Raw genomic sequence first — 14,817 nt, forward strand, 5'->3', positions numbered from 1 at the left:
TTAATCATAGAATTTAGTGTTCTAGTAAATTTAACAAACAGCAAAACTAAGTAATCAAATTTTAAACATTAATGTGTTCTTTGTATTCTCAAATTGCACACAGTATGCTGGATTTTAGAAAATTACAGAATTTATATTAATAATTTCCAATGTCTAAGAATTCATTTATTTAAAATCTATGGGTATATATGTACTTCTATTTTTACCTTGATTTTTAAATTCAGCCAAATTGAGGCAAATATTCTTTTTAACATATACTTTTATAATAAAAAAAAATCTTGAAAATTACCATAATGTAGCCAAAATCATTTGAATTCTGAATAACAGGTCCTTTTTACATAAATCAGAACGAGCCTCTTGAGGCCTTTGTTTTATCTTTTCACTTTTTCCGTAGTGTCTTTTCACGAAGGGAATCCTTAGTGTCATGAGGCCCTGTGTTTTACTGCTTAGCTCTATGCTTGGTGCTCTTTGTGGCCTCTGCGGGAGAGCTTTGACTTCCTCAAAGTTACGAATGTGTTGTCCTATATTTGTCACCAATCTTTGTTATTTTACATTTCACATTTGGATGTGCAATCCATCTGGGAATGCCATATCTGTATATGGTGTGAGTTAGGAAATCACACCGATTGGTAATCAATTCAATCATTACTATTTATGGAAAAAAACCAAACACCATCATTTCCCCACTGTAACTCAGAATCATCTTTTTCCAGTCACAGCACATCTGGGTCTGTCTCCAGGGTCCCTACTGGCCGATGGCTCGATTTCATGTACTTGTGCCACTATCACACTATTTAAATTACTTACAGCCATAGCAAGTTAAAACCCCCACAGATAAATATGAAAAAGACAGTAACTCAATGGGACGTGAGCAAAAGACTGCATACATACTACGTAAAAGGGAATATCCACATATTCGATTAAAAAACCAAGCAAACATGCTCACCGCCATTAGTCATGAGGACGATGCCAATTTAAACAATGAGATGCTGCTACACACGTGGGCGATGACTAAAATGAAAACGACAGATTGCACAAAGTGAGCTCCTTTTTAGTGTAAAAAGCAACTACTGCACTGCTGCCGGAACCGGAAGTTGTTGCGACCACTTGGTAAAAGCGATTCGGCAGCCCTTTCCAAAGCTGAACACTCCCACCCAGGAAAACACCGGAACAAATGTGCAACGTGTCCACCTAGAACAAGAACGGCGATCGGACCACTATTCAAAGGAGCCCCAAACTGGACGCAAGTCACACGCACCTCAAGGTGGAAGGCATAAAGAATGACATGTTAATGCAGTGGGAAACTTCATGGCAGTAAGACTGAGCACGCTGTGGCTACAGGCAGTTACACGGGTGCACCGCACAGCCATGGTGTTGAGCACAGAGAGTGGTACAGAGCAAACTTACTCCATTTATATGAAGCTCAAATATAGGCAGCTACAGTGAACCAAGCAAAAGTGAAAATAAGAAAGCAATTCCATTCATGAGCATAAAATCAAGGGTAGAATACTTCCAAATAAATTTAACAACAGAAGCATAAGATTTGTGCACTCAAAAGAATAACACATCACCTAAAATTTTTAAAAGATGAAAATAAGTGAAAAGATATCCCATGTTCATGGATGAGAAGACATGATATTGTTAAAAATCTTACTACTTTCTAAATCAATCTGAAGATATGAAAGCAATTCCTGTCAAAATACCAGGATTTCGATGTTTTATTTTTATAAATTTTGACAAGATGCTCTTAAAACTCACATGAAATTACAAGGGTCCCAGAATAGTCAAAATATTCTTAAAAAAACAAAAGTGAAAATTTGAAGAACTCCTATTTCCTGATTTAGAGCAACATACAACTGCATAAATATTTGTGCACAAATGTTCATAATAGGATTATTCATAAAAGAAAAGAAAAGTAGAAACAATCCAAAAGTCAATCAGATAATAAATGAACATACAGAAGTGATATACCGGTACAAGAAAATATTATTCGGCCATAACAAGGGAAGTTCTGATCCATGCTACAACATGGATGAGACTTGAAAACGCTGTGCCAAGGGAAAAAGCCAGATACACGAGGCCACACCGTCTGATTGCATTTCTATGAAATGTACAGTCCAGGCAAGTCCTTAGAGGTCCAAAGAAGATTAGTGGTTGCCACAGGGTAATGCGGTTACGTTTCAGAGAGATTAAGGTGTTCTGGAATTAGTGATGATCCATGCACAACTCTTTGAACATACTGAAAAAAACTGAATCAGATGCTTTTAAAAGAGTGAACTTCATGGAATGTGAATTATCCTATATAATAAAAGCCTAATATGCAAACTGTCCCCTCGACCAGGAGTTTGACCAGGGTACAAGGGGAAGGGAGACACTCCCCCGCCCCCCGGCTGGCAGCCGCTAGGGACCCTACCCATGCACAGATTTTGTGCACTGACGCTCTAGTATTTCAATAAAGCTGTTATTAAAGAATAGGCAAAACTAATCAAGACGATGGACATTGGTAGATGATGGCTACAGGAGGCATGAGAAGGTCTTTAGGATACCCTTTAATTCATTGAGTAAAAATGCAGGAAACTAAATGCTCAAGATCTGTTTACTTTGCCGTGTCGTTATACGGCAGTAAAAAATTTTCAGATGAGAGTTTGAATTCTGGTTAAGAAATCATGATGCAATCACATGTCACCGTAGTTAAAATTAAAGAATGCATAGAAGAAGTTCAAAGTATCAAAGACTTGATAAATGTTAGCTCCCAGCTAATACTAATGAAATAACACTTTATTATTTATTAAAAGTCTGTACCAAAGATCCAGTTCTGTAATTAAGTCTAACTTACCCTGATTAAGCTTTGACACTTTATTAATTAAAATTATGAACTTTCTTTATATATAGTGACTCGTTTTAAAGAATGACATTTAGACAATTATAAATGCAAAGATGAGTAAATTGGGCTGAAAATGAATCAACGGCTTAAAAAAGTCATATGAAAAGAATATTCATTGACTGGGATTATTCATTCTAACTAATTTTCCATTGAATTCAAATTGTTTTCATAAAATGTATTCAAAGGATAGGATACTATCTATGGTAGAGACAGTACTCAAATTCAGAGTTTCTGATTCTAAATCTTTTTCATTCTCATTCTTTTCATTCCCCAAATTTAGCCATTAATGAAAACAATGTATAATTTCTCTGAGGTAGATTATACGTACTGTCTCTGCATCTAGTTGTGCCGTAAGCCCAACCCCAGCAATTCACATGTATCTCTGCTGTCTCACATTTAAATTATTTTTTAATTTAATTTTATTGTTTAAAGTATTACAAATAGTAGTACATATGTCTCCTATTTTTCCCCATTGACCTCCCCCGGCCTCCCCTACCCCCCAGCACAAGCTCTCACCCCCGCCAGTGTCTTGCGTCCATTGGTTGTGCTTATATGCATGCATACAAGTCCTTCAGTTGATCTCTTATCCCGCCCCCAACCCTCCCTTGCCTTCCTGCTGTAGTGTGACAGTCTGTTCGATGCTTCTTTGCCTCTGTATCTATTTTTGTTCATCGGTTCATAATGTTCTTTATATTCCACAAATGAGTGAGATCTGCCATTGGACCCAGTAATATCACATTTAAATCTTCAAGTGGAAGGTGGCATAGCCTTTATGGATTTCCACTTGGAAAACAACACCTATCTTTAATTTGATGCTTCCTCACAGATGGTTTATAACTCAGATGAGGGAATAGATATTTCTACTTAATTGCTATGGGCATATTTTTAATAAAGCTCCAATTCTGGATACATACACAGTGTGTGTGTGTGTGTGTGTGTGTGTGTGTGTGTGTGTGTGTGTGTAGATAAAATCTTAGCTGGATGGATTCATTTAATAGAAATAAATCTGCCCCTTGACAAGATATTCTTGTTTTGTATGGTTGGCTTTTTAAGAAAACCTTAGAAATGTTGCATTTATCGGGGATTAACAAAACCACATAACACTATATATCTGAATCTCTTTATTTAAAAACAATTGTTTTGAGTTAGAATACCGTCTTTAAGACCCATAATGCTATTATAAATGTGAGATATAAACGTTAACACCAGTGGAATGGCCTGATAATTACACTATTGTAATTAAGAGAGAATTTTAAGATCTCAGTTTAGCCATTTAAAGTTACTCCCTAGACTAGAGCAATCATGCCCGTAGCAAAAGAAAGTCACAGATAACAAATACTGAAGGCATCCTGCTATAACATCGGACACAGCAGCTCAGAATCAAGAGCAAACCCAGATGGAGCCCACAAAACCTCTTGTCATTCCAATGTCCATGTCTGAAGTCCCTTGGGAAAAACTGTAATAAAAAGTAATAAGCAAAAATTTTAAAAAACAGTATTTCTTATAAGTTATAAATCTTTCCAAAAATGAATGCTTGTCTGATCTGTTGTTTGGGGTAAAGGTCCTATTACCATAAAATCCATGTGTAGACAACTTTGAAAAGCAATTTTTGAAGACATTTTACTCTCTCGGGTTTATATTTTTTAAATGCTTTCAGGATCTCAAAAGGTTCCAGATGTTACCACAAAAAAAAATAAAAAATGCATTTGCCTCTTTTTCTATGTGGTGGATTGAGAGCATGAAGAGTGAACCACACAATTTTTGGTTTATCTGTTTTTCTTTTGGCCCTGAAATCCCTCATCACCTTCCTCCTCTCGCCACCTGCACTGTAATTTAAACTTTTTCTTGGCGTCTACAGCTGCAGAGGGACGAGTTCATAAAAGACATAAAAGAAGAATCTGTCAACAAAAGCTCACTGCCACCAATCCAGTGCCAACAGAATCCCCAGTATGGGGTGCAGAAAAAAGGGAAACTTTCTTCAGATGAACAGTTAGCAAACCAACTGAAATTGCACTCCTCTGAGAAAAAAGGGTGGCCCGCCTTGGTCCCTGATTGGACCATTTCTATGCAAATGAGGAATCCAAATTTGCAGTCTGATTGGTCCCAAAAGCACTGTCCTGATTGGTGGAAATTGTGCATTCTGATCAGTTGCTATGGAGCTGCTCCTCTTGGTTAGTAAAGATGCAAATGAGACTATAGCTCTGCAGCTCTCATTGGATGGGACAGATCTCAGCCCATTGGTTGAAACAGGACTCCAGGAACTCCTTTAAAAGGCGGGCTCAGCAGGCAGGAGGCTGGCAGCTCCCTCTGGCTTTTCCGGAAATGCATCCTGCATCCAAGGCCTCTGCAAATAGTGACTGCTAGATTCTGGTTATGGATTTGGGCCCCACGAACCACAAGGGATCCTTCTGGGAGGTATTTTTCATCCACAGTCAATAAAACAAGTAAAATTATTGAATTTCAAGTTCTTGAAAGCCCATGCCTAGCATGAAACAGTGGGGCTGGAAGACTACTTGACTGTCTAGTTCTTCCAGCCACAGAGACAGGAGAGGAGCACGTTCTCCGGAAGGCAGGAGGGAGAGAAAGGCTGGACCCAGGAGCCTGAAGAAGCCCCCTGAGCTCACCCGGCTCCGGAACTGAGGCCAAATCCTCAGACTCGGCTGGCAGGGCTCCAGAGCGCCTCAGGGTCTGTCTTCGTTTTAATGATCAGAAGCCTCAGCATTCGCAGTGATTTTATCTGGAAGTGGTCAAAGTGAGGCATCTTGCCATGAAGTGCAATGGGACCTAAACCGAGTGTTAGGTTGTCGGAGAGGAAGGGAAAGAGTACTCCCCGTGTGACACTCCGGAATCTGCACAGAATCTACCGTTCCCAGCAAAACAGTAAAGGAAGGAAGGAAGCCCTGTAAGCATTTGAAAGGTCCAACTGTTACCTTGACCAGAATTACTTCTGTGTCCTGACATGGAAATCAAATCCAAGATTAAAAAAAAAATACCTTTTCCTAGAATAACATATGATGGTATCAAGGCAGCGAGACAGGGGTCGAAATAAAATTCAGAAAAATGTTAGTCTTTTACCATAAGGAGATAAACATCCCAAACAACTGACACCTTCATCTGCTCATCCATTAATGAAATTAGGGATCCGATCCATTGGAGGAGAGGCAAACGGACTCGCTGTCATGTCCACGATCAATAACACATCCCTAACATTTGGGATAACTACACATCCTCCTATCAAAGTCTATTCTCAATCTGGTTCATGTGAGAGTATGCATCTGAGAGAAATGACAAACTCATTTTTAAGTAACAAATATCGTAAGATACTATTCATTGTAGGGGATTCTCTATATGTTAGCGTAGGACGGTCCCAGAAGACAATTTCAGGCATAAGTAGGACACAGGAGAGTTCTTTTCCAGAATATAAAAAACTACCAAGCAAGTCTAAAAGCATTACCTGTCCACGGCGATGACTTGCACTTCCTACTTTTCAAGCAGCTCATACTGTCCTTTGATTAGGATAATTGCAGAGGCCGGTCGGTGCGTGCATTTCGTAGAAAAGAAGGGAAAGGCAGAGGGCTGAAGAAGGGGAGAAGGGACACAGAGAGAATGAATGAACTACTCCCATTAGCAAGCACGAGGAAAAATTGTGATTAGTCATCAACCTGGGACGAGAAGCAGACCTCTGAACCTGGACCTCGTGGAGCAAGCCAGCCGGGGCACACGGGAAAAACAGAAGAACGTGAAAGACACCAGGTATTCCATTTGCTGCAACACGGGGAGCTATCCCCCCTCAATTAGGAGGAAACTGGAGATCCGCATTAGCGACAGCGGCAAGCGTTCCCCTGCCCTGGCACGGAGGGATGAACTGCAGGAAACCAGCCACCACTGCGGGCTTCCTCTGTAGCAGACACTTTCCGAGGAGCCTCCCGCCTCGAATCTGCACGAGAAGCACAGATAGCCTTACCTTCCCAATGAGGACACGGGCCCAGGGGGGTGATGAGGACTTGCCCAAGGTCATGTAGCAAGGAAGGGACAAAGCAGGGATCTGGACCCGGTCTCCAATCTCCCAGAGACCGCTTCGAAGAGGAAGGCGAATAAAGTGAACATGATCAAGCTCTGAAGAGGCCCTCTTCTAGGTGTGGCTCATTAAACTTATCTATGTATGTATTTATTTTTAAAACATATATTTTTATTGATTTCAGAGAAGAAGGGGGGGAGAGAGAGAGAGAGAGAAACATCAATGATGAGAGAGAATCATGGATCCCCTGCCTCCTGCACGCCCCACACTGGGGATCGAGCCTGCAACCTGGGCATGTGTCCTGACTGGGACTCGAACCATGACCTCCTGGTTCATAGGTTGACACCTAACCACTGACCAACACCGGCCGGGCTGATCATTAAATGCAGACACCAGACTGGAGAGAGAACCACTTACTAGTAAAGTGGGGCATGAATCCTTGCAGAATTCTGTCTCCTTGCTCTCCAGATGTGCTGGAGAGAAACAAGGAATCCAATACACACGTTTAAGCCAAATTAATACCCATAAATATTTTGCATGCAACAGTCTTTCTTTGGGCCTGTGACACCACCGTGACAAATATAATGAGCAATTAAATCCCCAAGGGCTCCGGTTTTGGCAGCAATTAAAGCAGAAACGAGGAAGTAAGCATCACAAAGGACGGGTCTGCGTGGCCTGCTGCCAAATGAAGCCCCGGGGGTTGAGGGAAGGTCTAGAGTTTCAACTGTGATCGGTTTGATAGTGTTTTATCTCTCGTCTGTGTTAAGGACTGTATGAAAGTATAATAAAACAAATGAGTGGAATATCAACAGCAACCTGGAAACAAAATAACCCATTAGGAGATCTCTGGATGCTGAGAAATGTAAATAAGATCAGACACCACAGAATAACAAATTCAACCGCACGGCGACAGAGTCACGGGCTGGATGGAGCGGGAAAGAAGCGGAAATGTTAGCTGCTTACATTATTAAATGAGAGAAATCATGACTCCCCTACGACTTCATTTTCATAGGGCTGCATTTCTCTATGAAATCATCACAGTAACGAGAACTAAACAGATTGGGTCTAAGCTTTATACACTAATTAGAATTTTAAAATCAGAAAACCAATTTTAATAAATGAGAAAACTCAGTTCCATATCACCCAAGTCACAGAGAGTTAATGGCACAGCCACTAGACCCGAAGTCTCTAAATTATTTAATAGCAAAACCTCAGGTCAATCGATTAAATTTCAATTCAGAAAAAAATTTTCTTTAAAATCTACTCTATGCTTGGCATCACACTAAACACATAACCAGGGGCATCAAGGTGAATAAGACCAGACCCCACGCTGATTGCAATCAGGTGAGAAGAGAGAGGTTAACTCTGGAGCAGAGGTGTCTGGGAGTGTATCACTTCTGACCATGTCTTCAAAATGAGCCAACACGTTTCAGATGGAGGAAAACAAAAGGCTAAGGGAGCAGAACTGGCTCTGGCCTCAGAGCTCGGCGTGATGCCGATGCAGGTTACTTACGGGGCTTATTCCAAGTGGAGCCCTGTGTTGTCAGCAGAACTACGTGAAATAATGCATGGAAATCACGCGGGGCCTGGACAGACAGAAGGCTTGCAGTAAGTGGTTACGGAGAGGAAAGAAGCGTGTCCATGACCTTCACCGTAGTCCTGACGGGTCCAATCTTACGGAGGGAGGTAGAAAATGTGCTTTTTCATGTTTTCCGGGTGATACTCGTCCTATCTAATAAAAGGGTGATATGCAAATTAACTGTCACTCTGTCACAAAGATGGCAGCACCCATAGCCACAAGATGGCGGCGCCCAGTCCTCTCAGCCCTGCCAGAGTCCCCCAGTCCCGGTGGTGGTTGGGGGGTGGCCACTGAGAGCGGGCAGCGTGAGTGGCATGGCGGAATGCTTGCTTCGTCGCCGTAGCGACAAGGCAAGCATTCTGTGCCCGGCCACAGATGGGCCCCTGGGCTGAGGAGAGCCTCTGGGCAGCGGGCACAGAGCAGCCAGGTCCCGAAGAGAACTACTGGTGCACGGATTTGTGCGCAGGGCTACTAGTGAATAATAAAGTAAAGTAAATACAGTATTTATGAAAAAAGATTTTTGATGTTTGGACCACAAGATCCCTACAAGAATACAAGGAAAATCATGATCCTTTTCTCTTAAAAAATTAAATACTTTAAAAAAACGTATGCATATATACACACACACATATATATATATATATACACTGCATCCCCCAAAAACTTATACACATTTTGAATAATTATAAAGGCAGTATTTATTAAGCTACATTTCATTTTCAAAATGTAACAGAAATCAGCTCTTAAAGTGTGCATACATTTTTCGAGACACCCTGCATATGCAATATGCCACGTATAATTTCCGGGGGCCACTGGATCCTCTGAAACGCACCCATGAGAATGTGTCTCTATGCTCACCCCATTTTATCTCAGGAAGGGTGACTGCAATGGACCTAGATTACAAGGAAATGCAAGTTACAAATATCACCAGCTGCCCCCGCCTCGAGAAGCAAGGGGCCCAATTGTACTGGCATTTGATGATGATGTTTAAGTTCAAATTACTAATAAAAGCATCATGTGAAAGTCAACCCTTTCCCAAGCTAGAAATGGAAGCCATTCATTCATTCATTCATTCACTCATCCATTCATTCAATATTTATTGAGAATCCATCTAATAGGTACCAGATGTTACGCTGTTGCTGGGAATACCAAGGCTTAAAAACCAAAACCAAAAAAAAACCTCTTCTTTTTAAAAAAATACAATTTCAATACAAGGTAATTGATATTAGGCAAGCACCCCCCCATCCAGTGGGAGAATCATAGCCACATATTAATCATGCATTAATGATCATTTCAAATTTGCAGCGCATTATATTCTGAAGGACCCACAGGGAATTATCACCATGGAGGCAATTATAAATTCACATTTTTAAAATGGGAGAAATTTAAGTAAAATAGCACACTCCAAGTTATACTAATACAAGTCTAAGATGACTGAATATTGATTAGTTTAATGGTTTTCTTTAGGCAGTGAGACAGTTGAAAAAAGATAATGCCAGTGCCTCTACTTCTCATGTAGTTAGACATTCTAAGGCTGAAGTTCTTCTCAAGATTGAATGAGTCTGCCCAGCCAGCGTGGCTCAGTGGTTGAGTGTCGACCTATGAACCAGGAGGTCAGGATTCGATTCCCCATCAGGACACATGTCCAGGTTGAGGGATCAGCCCCCAGTGTGGGGCCTGCAGGAGGCAGTCAATCAATGACTCTCTCTCATCATTGATGTTTCTATCTCTCTCTCCCTCTCCACTCCCCTCTGAAATCAATAAAAATATGTCTTAAAAAAATAATGAATGAGTCCATTCGGTGAAACGTTATATTTCCATTTTGGCCCCTGAAAAATGCCTCAAAACTAGTCTCACTGAAGTTCTTCCCAAGTCAAGGAAGAAATGACAAGATTCGGGTTTTTAAAATTCCAGATGATCATTCTAATACCAACAGACGATTTCCAGTTCTAAACAAGAGATTCATATTTCAATAGATAATTGCTTTTCCCTTCAGTATGTCTTAACCAGCCTAATCCTTTCAGGGAACATTAAGACGTAATCATATTTAGCTAATGTCATTTCGCTAATGGCGGCCAGCTTACAATCTGGCCCTGTCTAGGAGAATCATGGGAGTCAGGGTGAAATGGGATATAATGCAGGAGAAGAAACAGGAGATGTGGAGACAGGAACTCGGTGTGAAGCTCCAGCTTCGCAGCTGAACTGCTTATGTGTTTTCACCCTCTCCATCTGCAACTATTCCCTCACAAAACGAAGAGATCGATGAAGATGGTGGAAGTAATGGTACCCCCCTTCAACCTGCTGTCGGGAGGGAAAACTAAGTGAGATTACATATGTGAAAATATACTCAAAACTAAAAAGCACTTTTCCGATATTCCTATACATTTTAAATGGACAGAATAAATCTCGCAGGTTCAACGTCTAAATCAAAATGTATTTGAGTTCTAGTTATTTGGAAATATTTTAAGATTTTAACCTTCATTTATGGTAAGAATTATGTAATATTTTAATACTCCCCCAAGGTAAGCAGGAGATAAAATAAAAAATATTCTGCAGCTTAAGGAAGATCAACAAATTCAAGATTTTTCCTTTTAAAAAAAAAAAAGTTTTCATTTATTTCAGAGAGAGGAAAGAGAGAGATAGAAACATCAATAATGAGAGAGAATCATTGATCCGCTGCCTCCTGCATGCCTCCTACTGGGGATGGAGCCTGTAACCTGGGCATGTGCCCTTGACCGGGAATCAAACTGTGACCTCCTGGTTTGTGGGTTGATGCTCAAACACTGAGCCACGCCAACCAGGCAAGACTGTTTACTTTTTAATCTGAGCATCTTACTCAGAATGGCCTCCGGTTCTTTACACAACGTGTAGTGGTGTTTTGATGGGGCCCCACCTGGGGTGCACAGAATCGGTGTTGGAACAAATACTGGGCAGCACTGTGTACGGAGGTGCTGCCGATCGCGAATCACTGCACCGACCTCACCATTTGATTTTTGGAAGTTATCACTGCCTACTGATTCATGCAATCATGACCAAGGTCAATTGAGATGATGAAGATCTACTTCACCCAGGGAAGCTTGCTCACCTGCAAGCTCGTGGTGATCTGACCAGTCTCACTGCCGACCAGCGTCCTGGGCTCAGCGTCCCTCCGGGGCATCTCTCCTACACAAACCTCCACTCTGTCCTCAGGGCCTTCGCTCTTGCTGTTCCCTCTGCCTCAAACGTTCTTCCCCCCAATATTCACGGGGCTTGCTCCCTCATCTCCTTCAGGTCTCTGCTTGACTGTCACTTCTTTAGAAACATCTTCCCTGCCCGGCCAGTGTGGCTCAGTGGTTGAGCATAAATCCATGAACCAATGTGTCACTGGTTGTATTCCTGTCTTGGCACATCCCTGGATTGCAGGCTCGATCCCCAGTGGGGGGCGTACAGGAGGCAGCCGATCCACGATGCTCTCTCATCAATGGTGTTTCTATCTCTCTCTCCCTCTCCCTTCCTCTCTGAAATAAAAATACATTTAAAAACAATAATTGAAAGCGGGCTATATATTTCCTTTGATCTCAGTTCTCTTGTTTGGAATAAACTCCCCTGTACTCACAGCAAAGAGAGTCCCTTCAGACAGGAAGGAGGAATTTAGTAGATGGGATACTGAAGGCTAACAATCCCTAGTCATCACCGATTCTAACTGTATATGACAGACAAAATGCAACGCGGGCTTCCCCAGAAGCACCTAAATTCATCAACTACTTTTGTTTCCGAAGAAAAACAACGTGCCGACAGTTTCCCAACATGCACTATGGGATGTGTGGTACCAGCCAGACACACAAAGAGAAAAACTAAACTAGCATTTTCCATCGTTTATCTTTAAAAGCACATGTGTGTTTTAAATTTGCGAGCAAACATTAATAGAACCACTTAAGTTCCTGGGCTACGTTGAAATTCAGGAAAGTAATCATTTTGTCATAAAAGATAAAGGCTCCTAATATCCTTTTGGTTTTTGAAGAAATCAAGGCCTTTCCGTGACAGTGACTTCCCATAAATGTGTATCGAAAAAGAGAAGCCGGCAGAGACGTCTGCATTGCTAACCATTGTCTATCAGTCTGTTTTTAATAATTTTTCTTTGGCATGTAATCCTCTTTAATTAGATTCCACTCTGTTGTTTCAAGACCCCATAAACTGGCGTCTTCTGCACCAGCTGCTGGAGCAGGAGTTACTGTCTAAGTGATATTCACAATGAGCATGCAGAAGGTTTACAATTATACCCTTGCTAATAAATTGTGCTATTTTCCCCAACAATTTTAAGTGCTAATTTTCAGAAGGCATTTTAAAATTAGCTAAAAATTCTGTCAGGAGATTTACAAAAATTGTGAGCATGGAGATAATTATGTCACAGTCCTTGGACCCCAACTCTGATTGTGTGCATAAATCAGGAAGTGTCAGCTGCGGTTTTTCCCTTAATAACGATCCTGACAGCAATGTATTACAGCCTAAGCCCCTAGTATAATGTTTGTTTCTGGTTTCTAAAACACTCGACAGTTATTTCACAAGTTCAGAACTAATGAAATGAGTCCTATTCCCCAGAATAATTAGTGATCATCGGTTCTAAAATTTTAAGTATCGGTAATTAAGCAGAGTAACACGGAAGGTATAAGTTCAGCGTTCATGAACCCTCCGTCTTAAGGCACTAAACACTTCAATGTGATCGTGGATTTTTACAAAATATCGATGACATAAAAGTCTAACACAGCAGATAGTGGACACACAGACGTATAGATGTGAACAGACTTCTAAGACGTACAGATACATTTATGTCAACACCAGAGGTACACGAAGCACAAAACCTGTGTCTGAAGTGTGTATCTCATGTGTTCTCATCTGTCAGTCCATGATTTCTTTCTTCCTTGTAAAAATATGACCTTCATTTCAGAAGGTAGGAGCCAAAAAAATAAATTCTCTCCCTTCCTTCCAATCATCATAAATTACAAGTGTGTTTTGATTTTCTCTGGTGAAACAGAGTAGAACAAAAGATGAAATGCTGAGATAAGCTCAACATCCTAATAAAAGCCAAAATCTGAGAGAGGAACCTTATTGCTTTAATTAAGTTTGTTGGGGGTGACAGTGGTTACCAAGATTATATAAGGTTTCAGGGGTACAATCCTAGGACCCGTCACCTGTGTGTGCCAGTGTGTGGCCACCACCCAGTAAGCAGACGGTGACCCTTAGGTGCGACACCAGGAAGCCGGTTGCCTGGTGTGCCTGTCACTCTATCAAGCACGTTAGAAACAGCAGGAAAAATTCTAGTTCTCCGAGTGCTTCGATGCTGATGCGGTAACTTGTAGAAACGTCTGGAAGGAATGAAGGGAAGTGACCCAGACAAATGAAAGGAAAGGGTGCGTTTCCTTGGAGGATGCGCTTCATGACAGATATTCTGGGGGGAAGTTTCAATGTTTTGTCCGTCGGCTATAACCGACAGTCCCCGTTTCCGTGTTTGCGGAATATTGTGATCTCCCCATGAAATCGGAGAGTGGAGAGACGGTGTGCATGAAGTCATTAGCAAACAGGGGACTTGGTTATTGTCGCCGAGTGGGACATTGTCAACTCCGCGGCACAGAACGCTAACGGGAACGTCGCTAGCCCGGGAAGGAGCGGAGGAGCCAGGCTCGGGGATTTCAGCAGGTCCTTGTGAATGGCCGCTTTTCTGCAAAATTAGTTTGTAGCCTTAGAAACCAGACTCCTTTCCTCATTGGTTAAACCAACCAACAGACAAGCCTCTCTCCTGCAAAATACACAAGATCTGTCACAACGTCCTTAACAATGTGTTCGCAGCAGACACGTCCGCAGGTCTCTCCTTTCACAGCCTACGCCCCAATGTAAAAAAAGAAAACACTGAAAGTTCTGCAGATGACAAGCGAAACTGCATTTCCCAGTTTAGTTTTTATTTAATTTCAAGCTTTATTTAATAACGACACAATATATGACCTTGTTAAGCTGGAAAATATGCCAGGTTACATAACAAGGACTCGCCCCTATGCCCAACCGAACATCTTCGGTATGCTAGCCACTCACACACTATTACTGCCCTTCAACAGTTTCCACGCTCTCACAAACATAGGCTTTACTGTCGTTTTACTGGGTGTGTAGTTTTTTTTTTTTATTCCAATGAGGTTCACCTTTTTAACAATGTTTTATTTTCACCTGTATTCCATTTTCCTTTCATTTTTTTTATTGATTTCAGAGAGGAAGGGAGAGGAAGAGAGTGATAGAAACATCAATGACGAGAATCACTGATCAGCTGCCTCCTGCATGCCCTCCACTGGGGATCGAGCCCACAAGACTTGA

At 41.5% G+C, this 14,817-nt stretch overlaps 1 protein-coding gene across 1 annotated transcript in view; it reads right to left on the reverse strand.

Moving 5' to 3' along the window:
• Positions 1-14,817, reverse strand: part of DPYD (dihydropyrimidine dehydrogenase) — a 370,484-nt gene that overhangs the window by 320,274 nt on the left and 35,393 nt on the right. The gene's annotated exons all lie outside the window — the stretch shown is intronic.

Source organism: Eptesicus fuscus, chromosome 22, assembly GCF_027574615.1.
Source record: "Eptesicus fuscus isolate TK198812 chromosome 22, DD_ASM_mEF_20220401, whole genome shotgun sequence".
NCBI lineage: Eukaryota > Metazoa > Chordata > Mammalia > Chiroptera > Vespertilionidae > Eptesicus > Eptesicus fuscus.